Genomic DNA, 14281 nt, shown 5'->3' on the forward strand with positions numbered 1-14281 from the left:
TTCTGGTGTCTGTAGGGGGAAGGAGTTAGAAAGATATGATCTGGAAGGGCTGGAGGTAGGGAGCTGGTTACACGATAAAAATACACTCAGCCAGTTTCATGGCCTTTCTCAGATTTTATAATAATATTGATAATGTTTTATTATTTATTGGGATATGACTACATAGGTGTTTGCCTTTAAACCTAAATATAGATTATATTTATCCTTTTATGGATGTATGGCATTTCATAGTAAGATTTAAGATCATATTCAAATATTCGTTGTCTAATAAATGTGTATTGTCTGTCTGTTTTACACCTAGAATGTGGTCCACTCAGTCATCCAAAAAAATTGCACAAGGGGCACCTGGGTGGCTCAGTTGGTTGAGTGAATGACTTCAGCTCGGGTCATGAGCTTGCAGTTCATGATTTCAAGCCCCGCATCAGGCTCTTTGCTGATGGCTGAGAGCCTAGAGCCTGCTTCAGATTTTATGCCTCCCTCTCTCTCTGCCCCTTCCCTGCTCGCACCCTCTCTCTCTCTCTCTCTCAAAGAATAAATAAACATTTTTTAAAAATTGCACAAAAGGGGCACCTGAGTGGCTCAGTCAGTTAAGCATCAGACTTCGGCTCAGGTCATGATCTCATGGTTTGTGGGTTCGAACTCGCATGGGGCTCTCTGCTGACAGCAAAGAGCCTGGAATGTGCTTCGGATTCTGTGTCTCCCTCTCTCTCTCTGCCTGTCTCTCAAAAATGAATAATACTTTCTAAAAGTTGCACAAAAGAACATTTTCCAATCTGCAACCAATGGCCACACTTACTGCAGTAATGTGATTTTTGCCTTGTATTCAAGTAAGAACACAATAGTAAGTATTTATTCTTTCAAAGTAATGAAAAAATCACAAATAATTAAGATAATCCATTTGCTGATGATCTAGGCACAGCGTATACAGAAATAACTGTAAAATTTCTCTAAAAGCCAAAGAAACGCACTTCCACCACTCCAATGATTTTTTTTAAATTTTCTTTATCCTGTTTCTGTGTAATGCTTTGTATAATAATGTTAGGCCACAAAGAGCTTTCCTGTGTTCTCTTCTAAAAGTTTTATAGTTTTTCTTTTTACATTTAAATATATGCTTCATTTTATGTTAATCTTTTAATAAGCTATACATTGCTAGTTGACTAGTCGTATTTAATTGTTTCAGCACCCTTTACTGAAAATACTATCCTTCCTGCATTGAATTATTTTGTACCAGTTTTTTGGACCTGTACCACTGATCTACACATCCAACTCTTTTTTAGTATTTTTAATTTTATTTAAAGAAATTTTTTTTTAACATTTACTTATTTTGAGAGACAGAGAGAAACAGAGCACAAGCCGGGGAGGGTCAGAGAGAGAGGGAGATAGAGAATCCAAAGCAGGTTCCAGGCTCTGAGCTGTCAGTACAGAGCCTGACGCAGGGCTCAAACTCACTGACAGTGAGATCATGACCTGAGCTGAAGTTGGACACTTAACCGACTGAGCCACCCAGGTGCCCCTCCAACTCTTTTTTAATATCAAACTGTCTTGATTATCGTAACTATAGAGTAAGACTGAAAACTGGATTTTGTGGTCCAATTTTACCCTTTTGTATGTATGCAGAGATATCCAGCTTTCTCTGCAGCATTTGTTGAAGAGATTATCCTTCATCCACTGTGTATTTTTGCCACCCTTGTCATATTTTCCACAGAAAATATGTGGATCTATTTCTAGGTTCTCTATTCTGTTCCACTGATCTATTTATCTGTCTTTATGCCAGTACCATACCATTTTAACTATTGTAGTTTTGTATTATATCTTGAAATCGTGAAGTGTGATGCCTCTGGCCTTGTTTTTCTTTCTCAAGATCACTTTGGCTATTCTGAGTCTTTTGTAGTTCTATATAAATTTTAGGACTGCTTTTTCTGTGTATGTAAGAAATTCTACTGGATTTGAATAGGGATTGTCTTGTATCTGTAGATCACTTTGAGTTTTATGGATATTTCAACAATATAATTCTTTCAATCCATGAACATGGAATGTCCTTCTATCTAATTGTCTTTTTAGTTTCTTTATCTATGCACTGTAGTTTTCAGTGTATAAGTCTTTTACCTCTTCAGTTAACTTTTCCCCCAAGTATTATGTTTTTATGCTATCTTACACCATTCACAAAATAATCAACTCAAAATGGATTAAAAAACTTAAAATGTAAGACTTGAAACTGTATAATTCCTATAAAAAACATAAGGGAAAAAAGCTTCATGCCATTGGTCTGGGTAATGATTTCATGGATACGATATGAAAGGTACAGACAATTAAAGCAAAAGTAGATGAGTTAGACTACCTCAACTAGAAAGCTTCTGTACAACAAAGGAAACTATGAGTAGAGTGAAAATACAACCTATAGATGGAGAAAATATTGCCACCATATATCTGGTAAGGTGTTAGTTTTCAAAATAGAAAAGGAAGTCCTTCAACTCAATAGCAAAAAGCAAATAACAAATTTAGAAATGAACAAAGCACTTGAGATAACAGGTGTTGGCAAAGATGTGGAGACATTGGAACCCTTGTTACTGTTAGTGCTATGTTTGGAATGTGTTCTCCCCAAATTCACACATTAAAATCCTAACTCCCGGGGCACCTGGGTGGCTCAGTCGGTTGGGTGTCCGACTTCGGCTCAGGTCATGATCTCACAGCTTGTGAGTTCGAGCCCCGCGTCGGGCTCTGTGCTGACAGCTCAGAGCGTGGAGCCTGCTTCGGATTCTGTGTCTCCCTCTCTCTCTGCCCCTAACCCACTCACATCCTGTCTCTGTCTCTCTCAAAAAAATAAACATTAAAAAAAGAATTTAAAATCCTAACTCCCAAAGGTGATGATATTCAGAGATGAGACCTTTGGGATTGTTCTAAAGTAATGCAGGTGGAACCCTCATGAATGGAATTAATACCTTAAAGGAAGGCTCCAGAGAGAACCCTAGCCCCCTGCCCCAGGTGAGGGCAGGGTGAGAAGGTGCCAGGCTATGAAACAGGAAGAGAACATTCACCATAATGCAACCACACTGGCGCTTTGACATCAGACTTCCCAGCCTCCAGAACTGTTAATATTTTGTTGTTGTAAGCTATCCAGTTTGTGATATTTTGTTATAGCAACATGAATGGACTGTGATGGTTGATGAGAATGTAAAATGGTGCAGCTATGGAAAACAGAATGAAGATTCCTCAAAAAATTGAAGATAAATCTACCATATGATCTAGCAATTCTACTCCAAAGTAAATATCCCAAGATTGAAAAAGGATCTTAAAGAGATATCTGCACTCCAGTGTTCACTGCAGCATTATTCACAATAATCAAAATATAGAAACAAGCCAAATGTCCACCAACAGACAAAAGGATGAAGAAAACGTGATATGCATGTACAATGGAATTGATTCAACCTTTAAAATGAAAGGAAATGCTACCATTTGCTATAACGTGAATGGACCCTGGCAGATAATAAGGATACTTATTATGCTAAGTGAAATAAGTCAGTCACAGAAGGACAAAATACTGGCATGATTTCTCTGTATGAGTTATCTAAAGTAGTCAAACTTGTAGTAGCAGGGAAAGAAAATGGTGGTTTTCCAGGCGACTGAGGGAGGGAGAAAGGGGAAACTGTTGCTCAGGGTGTATAAAGTTATAGTAGACAAGATGAAAAAGTTCTAGATGCTACTGTGAAACTTAATGGCTAAGGTAACAATATGGTGTTGTGCACTCAGTGTACTCAGGTAATACCCAGAAATGGGATTGTCCACATTGTATGGTAATTTCTATTTTTAATTTTTTGAGGAACCCCTCATACTACTTTCCATAATGGCTGTACTAATTTGCATACCCACCAACTTTGCCCAAGAGTTCCATTTTACTCCACAACGTTGCCAACAACTTACTATCTCTTGTGTTTTTGACGATAGCCATTCTAACAGGTATGAAGGCAATACTTCACTGTGGTTTTGATTTGCATTACCCTGTGATTTGTGATGTGGAGCACCCTTTTTATGTATCTGTTGGCCATTCTATGTTTTCTTTGGAACAATGTCTATTCGGTGCCTTTGCCCATTTTAAATCAGATGCTTGTGGGATTTTTATTTTGTTTCAGTTTGTTGTTACTTTGAGTTTTATTGAGTTCTTTATACTATTTTAGAAATTAATATCTTGTCAGCTATATGATTTTTTAAATATTTTTTCCCCATTCTATAGAATTATCATGATAGCCAAGATATGAAACACCTTTAGTGTCAATGGAGGAATAGATTAAGAGAATAGATAAAGATGTGGGGTGTATATATGCAACGTAACATAATTCAGCCATGAGAAAGGAAGGAATTCTGTTTTCTATGAGAATGTAGATGAAAATACCGTATATCACTTATATGTGGAACCTAAAAAACAAACAAACAAACCATTCTCAAAGAAATAGAGAGTTAGAATGGTAGTTACCAGGGGCTTATACTCAGTTATAAGATGAGTAAGTTCCAGAGATCTAATGTACAGCATGGTGATACAGTAATGATACTTATTATACACTTGAAAGTTGCTAAAGAGTAAGATCTTAAATATTCCCATCCAAAAAAAAAAGAAAAGTAAAAGTAATTATGTGATGTGATGAAGGTTTAGCTAATGCTATACTGGTAATCATTTTGCAATATAAAAGGTATCAAATCAAAAACTGACAACTGAATATATATTGAGATATATATAATATATCTCAATAAAGCGGGAATACCACACACACACACACACACACACACAACACACACACTTTGAGCACCTTGTGCCAGTGTAAAATGAACATATGATCTTGTCCCAAGGATCATCCAGTCTGAGGAACTTGTTGTCGCTATGTCAGGGAGACTCTGCTGGCACCCTGAATTCCTTAATGCATGTCCTTCCCCTCCCCCCCCCCCCCTACCAAATTGCTGAACTGAATGGCTACAACACGTGCATTGCAGGACTGTAGTGGGCTCCCCTATCCTGTGGTCCTATTGCTTTGCAAGGCTATTCTAATATAGTAGCCACACTAAGTAAGGAGTCTTCTTGTTGATAACCAAGGCGAAACCTGATGTCAAAAAGTAACAAGTACCCACATATTCTAAGAAAGACGGCATGTCAGACCTTCCTTACCATACGGGCTTACTAAGAAATAACCACAATGACCCTGCCACCAGCAACCACTGCCCTAACCTGCAGACTAATTTCCCAGAATGGAGGAAGATTCTTGAATATCACTGGCTTGTAAGGAGCACTGTGTCTATGTGGGAATCCCCCCAACTCTGCTGTAGAGGCAAGAGTTCCAAGAGAAGGTGAGAACTGCGGGAAGGGGAGACTGCTTTCCTGCCCCCTGCTGTGCATTGTTGGGTCGGTGGGTACAGTTTCACAAGCAAATGAGGTGGTTTCCCTATATATGTCACTGAAATTTGTATTTCTAGGAATGAAGGGAAAGAAATGTGATTTAACAATGGGCCCTTTGAGGTCAAATCTAACGTATTTCCTATACAGTTCTAGATGTCAGGTTTTTTTTGGGGTTTTTTTGTTGTGTTTGTTTTAAGTGACACCATGAGAAAGCTATTTGACAATTAGATGGCCTCTATTAAATAGCTACAAATTTTTTAAATTTGTTTGTCAGTAAGATCAAATAGTTGGTTCCAACAAATGCATCACCTTGGTTTCTTTTTCAAATGGAAGCTCTAATTTAGTTTTTAAATTAAATTATTTATGGTAAAATTCATTGTTATACTACCTTTATTTGACAAGGCAATTTGCTTTGAAGACAATTCAGACTTATGCACAGTTGGAAAGTGAGGCAATATATCCCACAGAGAGCATCAGTGAATCTGATTTTTCAGAGAAAGTATATTTTCAACTTTTTTAATTTGGATAATGACATATGCGCTTCCCATAAGAGATACTCTAAGCATGTTTACCTCTGAATTCTTCAGGATAAAGTTCACTGACTGACCATAGTTTTCAATTGTACCCAGCTACAAGATGTGATTACCAAAACCTGCCTCTGATTGTAGGTTTATAGTTCTTTTGCTTCCTAGATATTGGAAATTGCCTGCTTCTACAGGATCCCATGGTCAATTCTGCCTATATTGGTGTCTATATATGGATATTTTGCCTCCAGTATCTAACAGGATCTCCTAAGCAACCATAAATATTGGAGAGGAGACATAAATAACATGTAGTCAATATTTTCCAGCTAGACTTAATATTCAGAGTATCTAAATGGATACAACAGGCAGCATGTCCAAAGTGCACACATTACGACTTCCAAACAACTTGTTCACTGGTACATCCCATGTATGACAAGAGGTACCAGAAAAGAGTTTCAAAAATTTCTCATTCTGCAGAGGAGAAAATCACAATGAATTATATTAATTAGCAAGAATAATTTCTTCACATTTCAGAACTCTCATAACAAATAAACCCATGTTGGCAGACAAAAATGCTTAAAACTAAAAAAAATAGAAATTGTGGCTTCATTAACTTGTAATCTTAATTTGATTCCCGAATGACGAAATTCTGCAACTGAACAAAATCATCCAAATATATATATTTTGTGTGTGTGTGTATTTAAATGTGTATGTGGAAACATGAATATTTCAGAAGACATTCATTTGATGAGGTGTGGAGGAACAGTCATGTTTGTAATTTATATTTTCCATAGTAAAAGACTACAAGTATGTTGGACAGCAATTTTCTCTTTTCTATAAATTTTAAGCTGCATATGTTATTGGACTCGAAATGCGACTTTTAAAAGTCTAGAACGAATTGAATGAGCATATAATGACCTGTATGATCATGTTCATTACAACATTGTTAGCAAAGTATTTAACAAGAACATCTTAAAAGGAATTGTGTACATCTGTGTACATTTTTATATAGATATACCTTGAACTGCTAAGTGAAGAAAGTTAGTTACAGAGAAATATCTTTATTTACTCTTCTATTTTTGTTTTTATCTATCCTTCTATCATCCATCTGTATCTATCTATTATCTATTCTTTAAGACCAATATGTTCAACTCTCTCTCAGCTCTATCTGCATAAGGCCTTCTTCTTCGGTGGGTCTGCATCCAACCTTCTTCTGTCTTGTGAGGTGTCCTCTCTCCCAAAGAATATTTAAAACAAACTTTAATTGTGTCTGAATTCTTTGGCTGATGTCTTTATTCAAATCTGGTGGGCTTGGGGACACCTGGTGGCTCAGTCAGTTAAGCTTCTGACTTTTGGCTCAGGTCATGATCTTGCAGTCTGTGAGTTCAAACCAGCATCAGGCTGTGTGCTGACAGCTCAGAGCCTGGAGCCGGCTTTGAATTCTGTGTCTCCCTCTCTCTCTCTGCCTTCGCCAGCTTGTGCTCTGTCTCTCTCTCAAAAATAAACATTAAAAAAAAATCCTTCTTCTGTCTTTCTTTTGTAAAGATTACTTGGGATAACATTAGGGCTCACTTAGACAATTTATGTAGACATATGTGTATATCTGTGTGTATATACTTTAAGTGTATGTATGTACTGTGTATCATCTATATGTATGTATAGTATATGGTATATGTGCTATACTATTTTTATATGTATGTGTATATGTATATAAGTATATATACATCTGTATGGTATGTATATAACACAATGCATATATGTGTGTTATTATATATGTGTTCTTACATATATATAGTTGATATAGATACATGCATGAACACATAAATATACATACACATGCTTTAGCTATATACCTATATACTATATATAATATTGTGTGATTTTAGTGTAGTTGTATATAAAATATTGTACATTATGCATATGTTCAAATATTTATGCATATTAAACATTTGAAGAAAGACAGATCTACATTAAATAATCATACTTTTAGCATTCTCTTCATGGTTAATTAAAAAAAAACGTTGTGGCCTATTGTGCATCATAGGCAGTGTCTCTGGCTATTAATCTCTGCTGATCAATACTTGTAGAGGGAGAAAAGTCAGTGGGTGAGACATAGGCTTCAAGATAACTCAACCTTCAGTTTAGTTTCTCCACAAAGTGTCAAAGGATTTGCCTGCCCAAATACTCTGATGGTGTCTATGTAAATATTTCCAGAACTAATGTAAATAGTCACTATTATAATAGGAGGAAGTCTTGCACTTAGCAGATGTTGTTACCCTCCCACTACGTCAGCATGGAACAGTGGTAAGTACTCCAAGATTCTTTTCTAAATCCTGGCTTTCTTCACTGAATAAAAAAAAAAAGGCAGGTTTAGATTAGGGTCGACAAATGTGAAGTCTGACGCACAATACCCAGTGTGCAGACTGTTTTAATTACTTTATCCTCAATATTTATGACAAACCTATGAGACAGAAATATTTTATTCTCACATTTAAAGTTAGGAAGTTTTGACCAGAAGGTCTGAATATTTTGTCACGGTTACCCAGTGGTAAATGGTATTTGAACTCAAGACTTTCATCTGCCAAAACTCTTGCCAACTGAGCCAGACTGCAAAGGAGATTCATTAAATACTCCTGATGCGGTTCTTCCTGCTTCAACCTATAGGGTTCTTTCGCTTCACTCCCTGAGGTAATAGATCAAATTATTTCATTCATATATAATCAGGACACCCGCTGTCCTCTTAGCCCAGGTCGACTAAGGCATGGCTGTCTGATGCTCATGTAGGAGCTTCTTGACATTCTGGGTTGTGAATTTGTACTTTAGTTTACAAGATGTTCCCATTAGGGGAACTGATTGAAAGGAACATGAGAACATGAGAAACTCCTAAGGCTTAGGAAAGAATCTCCCTTGATCTCAAAATAAAAAGGTTACTGCAAATCAAATATCCAATTAAGTCCAATGTGCTTCTGGCTATGCAAAATACTAAGAGGCTAGGTTATGTGTCCAATTATAGCTCCCCAAACGCTTTCTCCTCTTCTGCTTTGATTCTCCCTTTTCTTCCAACTCAATAGCGTAGAAAGCTTTCACATCTCTCTCTATCTTGGGTTTTCAAAGCACTATTACTCCCTCCTCCCCATATTTGGGGATACCTGTGCTCAAATTGTCCCATACCTCCTGTTTAGAGAAGATCTATTGAGAATTCACATGTGAGTCATCTTTCACAGCTATTTTACAGCCTTTAGGCAGGACACAGAGTACCTCAGCATCTTACCTGCCGTGAGCCAACTCATCCTCATTAAGGTCCTTACCATCAGATTAATAAAGAAGATTCCTCAGCTGGGTGGAGCTAGTTGAGAAGGAAGATGAACCAAATAGGCACAGTCCCTATTTGACCGTGCAGACCCCACTTGCCACTCTCTTCTCTGTGTCGGGTGGGTCAGGTGGGGACTCTGTGAAGAGAGTTGTGGTATGTAGCATGGATGGGAGGACTGCTCTAGGTCAGTCCTTCCCGAAATAATGGTTTCTATTTTCTAGTGAAAAACTAAGATTCCAAAGCGCATATTTCCTTAAGTGCAGCACAGCTCCTTGTGGGCTGAGCCAAGGGTTGGGAGAGTAAACAGCTCCTACTTAAGTATGCACAGAGGACTTTCCTGGTGTTCCTCTCAAGCCCCTACAAGGTCTTCTGTTACTATGTATGTCTTGTTGATACTGTGGGCTGCGGGAAGGAAAAAGGGAAAAGTCTACTCTAAGTAGGAATTGAGGAACGTGGAAAAGCCCCTTCACCTATAAGAAAGCTTCATTTGGAAATGGGCAGTTTATCCCTGTGCTGTGTGTTATAAACCTCTCTATGGGTTTCTTCCACAGACTTGGTAAAATGTCTTTCTTCTTGACATGGATCAAAGCTATTTTTATCACTGCCCTGGCATTTCCTCATTATTCTGGTGAGTACATTTTTTAGTACTGGATGAAGCATTTCACATTATCTTAGAAATGCAGCAAACAACTGCTATTATCTAGAAATGGAGGAGGTTGAATTATAGGGTTTATAAATCTTTAAATTTTTTGAATGTTTACTTATTTATTGAGAGGGACAGAGAATCCTAGGCAGGCTCCAAACTGTCAGCACAGAGCCCAACTCAGGGCTTGATGTCACGAATGATGAGATCATTACCTGAGCGGATATCAAGACTGAGCCACCCAGGTGCCCCTAGGGTGTATAAATCTTAAATTGACAAAATGAAACAGAGTATGTTAGAAATATCTTTAAAATTGCATCAGCGTTTTGCTTTATCTCATTTCCCACCTTAGAGAGGTGGAGACGAAGAGGTAGGTTACAATGAGTGGTAGAACTTAGATTTTGTTCATCTACAAATAGATATTTACCTTTTTTTTTTTCCTTTTTGGAGGTCAGATTCCATGGTTGCTAAAAGCAGAGTGTGAAAAGTAATGATGTCTTCTAGGTCTGACATTCCTTGAAAATCTAATTTGTTGTTTGCCAGCTCTAAATCAAGGCCTTGTGTTAGGAGAGAACTCATTGATTCCTCTGCTGACAACTTATGTTCCTTAAAGCCCAAGGTGGTCCATAAATTTCAGAATAAAGTAGCTTTGAGGTATTGGGTAGATCCCTGATATTATACCTGAGTACTAATTAATTAAATAATTAATTTTCATATTAAGTGACTTTTTGCAAAGCATGTAAATGGCACCAAGCAAGCCATTGTCTTCTCCAACTAGGATGTCTCATCTATAAAAATGGGGGGGGGGAATGGAAACAAACCACAACTGTAGTATCTTCACAGGAGGGTTTGGTGATTATTAAATAATACATAAGACTGTTTTCACAGAGTGAGATTAATTTGGGATTATGTTTCTATATTTGAATTTATTCTGTGAATTTACTGTTTTGATACTGCTGTAAAAGGCTCATCTCATTATTTACAGGGTCCTTATTAGGCAATTTGCATAATACTTTGCTACTAAAATATATGGGTACTTCTCGCCAAAGACTCTAATGGTTTTCCCCTCTTCCTCTTCTTATTTTTAATTTGTGTGTTGTGGGTTGGTTGCAGAAACTGGTTTTGAACCTTCACCAGAAATTCGTAGACTCGTAAGTTAATACTCATTACTTTGGGAATTGAAAAGGTAAACCTTTAAGTTTTATTCTGTAAGTTTTAACAGCAAGTTATGCTATGTACAACAGGATGATTTTTCAAAAGTAACAAACAAACTGTGTTATTTATTACGCTGAGTTCAAGAAACAGAATCTTGCCAGCCATATAAAATCATTTGACATTAAAGACAAGGTAAAAATATCCCATTCCTTAAAAATTCCATTACTGGCCATAAGCCTTGTTATAGACAAGTGGCTGCTATGGATTAAGGGCTGTTTAAAGTAGAATTGTTTGTCCTAGCAAAACAGGAAGATTAAAAAACCAACAACCCAATTTTTCACGTAACAGTGGGTAAAATAATAATTATCATACATTCACAGAGTGGATTCTTACATAGAAATGAGGAAAATGAGCTGCAGTTCCAAATGTGTGAACAGATAAAAGTTACAAAGACGTTTAAAAAGCAGGTTGTGTAAGAATACACATTATTGTTTATTTATGTAAATAGCCAGGATTGTCGTCTTTATGCACATTACATGCATATCTATACGGTTACATACACATATGCAAATATGCAAGCACTCATATGTATGAGTTCATACAAGTGTGGTGATAATCTGAAACTACCAGATTATCTAATAGTGAAACTATTGAGAAAGACAAGGGAATTGTAAAAAATTGTTTTATGATTTCTTGCAGTGTGAAATATGGTTGACTTTTAAACAGCCTAAGTTTAAACTGCATGGGCCCACTTATACACACGTTTTTTTACAAGACAGTGCAATCTTATGATTTTCTTAAATTTTCTTTTCTCTAGCTTAGTTTATTGTAAGAATATCATATAGTATATATAACATACAAAATATGTGTTAGCTGGCTGTTTATATTATCCTAAGTCTTCTGGTCAACAGTAGGGTATTGGTATCTAAGTTTTGGGGGAGTCAAAAGTTATATGTGGATTTTCAACTGTGTGGAGGGGAGGGTCTATACCTCTAAGACCCTCATTGATCAAGGTTCAACTGGGGAAAATCTGATCCAAGTATGAGAAGAAGTGGAGGCAGAGTGGCTGAATTCTAAAAACATATTCAGCCATTTGTATGTTTTTATAAAATAATGTTGGGTTCGTAGAAATATACTAATATATTTTATGTGTAAGTGGACCGTGGGTACCTTGATGTTTATTTTTAAACCTCAATATAGAATATATTTATTTCATTTTGGTGTATGGCGTTTTGTATTAAGAATAAAGAACATTTGATTTAAAAATTTCCTGATGCATTGTTTGTTGTCTCTTTGTGTTTAACAGCCAAACTGTGATGTGTATGTACATCAATTACATTTTTGCACAAGAGAAATGGATCCAGTCTGTGCAACCAATGGCCAAACTTATTCCAATACATGCGTTTTCTGCAGTGAACTATTGTAAGAACACAAGACTAAATATGGCTTTTCCGAAACAATAACGAAACCATCCTAAAATTATAGGAAAACCCATGTTTTTGATAGCCTCGCCACAGAAAATAACTACTATCTCTGTAAAAGCCTCAGAAACACACTTGTGCCTTTTCCTGAAATTCTCATTTCTAAAAGTAGTTTTGTATTAGACCTCTGAAATATAACTCTGCTGGTATTCTGTAAATGTAGAAATCAATATATTGAACTTAATTTAATTATTATTATTTACTAATGGCAGTCTAATGACTGATATAATTCCAAAGTCCAGATGATAAATGGTAGTCTCCATGATGTGGCTGCAAGCTAACTTGAGCATAATTGAGCAAGAAATCCTATTGTGTCCTATAGTGACAGAACTCTGAAATCCATCACAGTGGATTAGCCCACTCATGCTAAGAAGGACTCCTCTGAGGCACTCCTCTGTTTCTGGACCTCCATGACTTACTCCAAACCCTTCTTAGAAGCAGGGCATTCTGGAACCTTCCATCTAAACCCCCTTCATGTATCCTTCACTCAAAAGGAGTGAAGTTTTGTCAACCTTTCTGCCTTGCCAAAATGGCAAATATCACAGATATTTCCTCTCATTTAATCTGAAAATCTCTAATCCTCTCCTCTCTTAACTCTTTGCGGGTTCCAAGACCGAGTCAGGACTGAGTGTGTAGGAAGAGCTAAGCAGCCTCAGGTGGAGGGAACATGGGCAGGGTTGCAGAGCAGAAGCCCATCTGCTTGTGGCGCAGCCTCTCCACACTGTCCCATTTTCAGATGCTCCTCATTGAGAAGCACTTAGTGAAATACTTGGGTAATTTTAAATGTTCTTTTAATGATTTCTTTTTCTTTCTATTTTTCTTTCTTTGCAGCGAAAGTGGTGGAGCGTTTGATTTTAGTCATTATGGTAGATGCTGATTCTGCCTGCGCTACACATTCCAATACCTTTTATTGCAATCCAATTTTGTGGTAGATTCTACAACCAATTAGAACGTCCTCAGTCAGAGTTTTAAGTTCCTAGATACAAAGACTTCTATGGCATACAAGATGGAATATAGGATGTTGAAGAATTTTTCCATGAGCCTATGATTGAAAGGTTTTCCTTCTCTATGTTCAATTATTCAATGAAAGTTGAAAAATTATCTTAATTTTGTGTTTCTTAACATAAAACCTAATACAACTTAATAAATATTTCAATCAATCCAATGTTCAGTGATATTATCCTTATTAAAATACCTTTTCCTTCTTTGGTTACTGGGTGAAAAGACATGAATGCTTTTAGTAACTATAATTAAAGAAATCTTTTCAAAATGAATAAATAATACATTATTTGTGCATTTATTAAAAACACAGACACTTGGGCTCCTCTATATCCTAAAGAATCAAAACCTCCAGGAGAGGGATCTGAGAACTTGAATTCTAATATGTACTCCCGGTTAATCTTATGATTACAAATGTTAGGCAATAAGGACTTAAATTCTAAAACATAGGTCTGTCTATCATTGCATGACTTGGAGATCCTACTCAAAGATATCATAAAATTTCTGAGGTGTGGGAGAAAAATTATATTCTTTCTCTCTTACAAATCAGTCAAGAGATAGGTTGGTGATCCTGGAGTACCAGGAAACTCTGCCTTCATCAATGCAGTCTATCCATTTGTTGTCCAAGTCTGATGTGTCTCCATTTCTTTCATCTCTCAGCCCAAAAGAAGCAGGCTTTATTTGGGTGGCCATGTGTTCATTTAAAGTTTGATTGTAATGTAGAATTACATTCTGTACATTTGCAGAAATGTAGATTGATTACTAGAAGATAAGTATCAATCTACT

The 14281-nt window shown here is 36.6% G+C and overlaps 1 long non-coding RNA gene across 1 annotated transcript; it reads left to right on the forward strand.

Annotated features, from left to right (window-relative positions):
* Positions 1–9773: 9773 nt before the first annotated feature.
* LOC115508251 lies at positions 9774–12431 on the forward strand. Its single transcript, XR_004344201.1, has 3 exons — positions 9774–9845; positions 10974–11011; positions 12322–12431. It is a non-coding gene; the product is annotated as an uncharacterized LOC115508251 (long non-coding RNA).
* The last annotated feature ends 1850 nt before the right edge of the window (positions 12432–14281 follow it).

Source organism: Lynx canadensis, chromosome A1 (assembly GCF_007474595.2).
Source record: "Lynx canadensis isolate LIC74 chromosome A1, mLynCan4.pri.v2, whole genome shotgun sequence".
NCBI classification, from domain to species: domain Eukaryota; kingdom Metazoa; phylum Chordata; class Mammalia; order Carnivora; family Felidae; genus Lynx; species Lynx canadensis.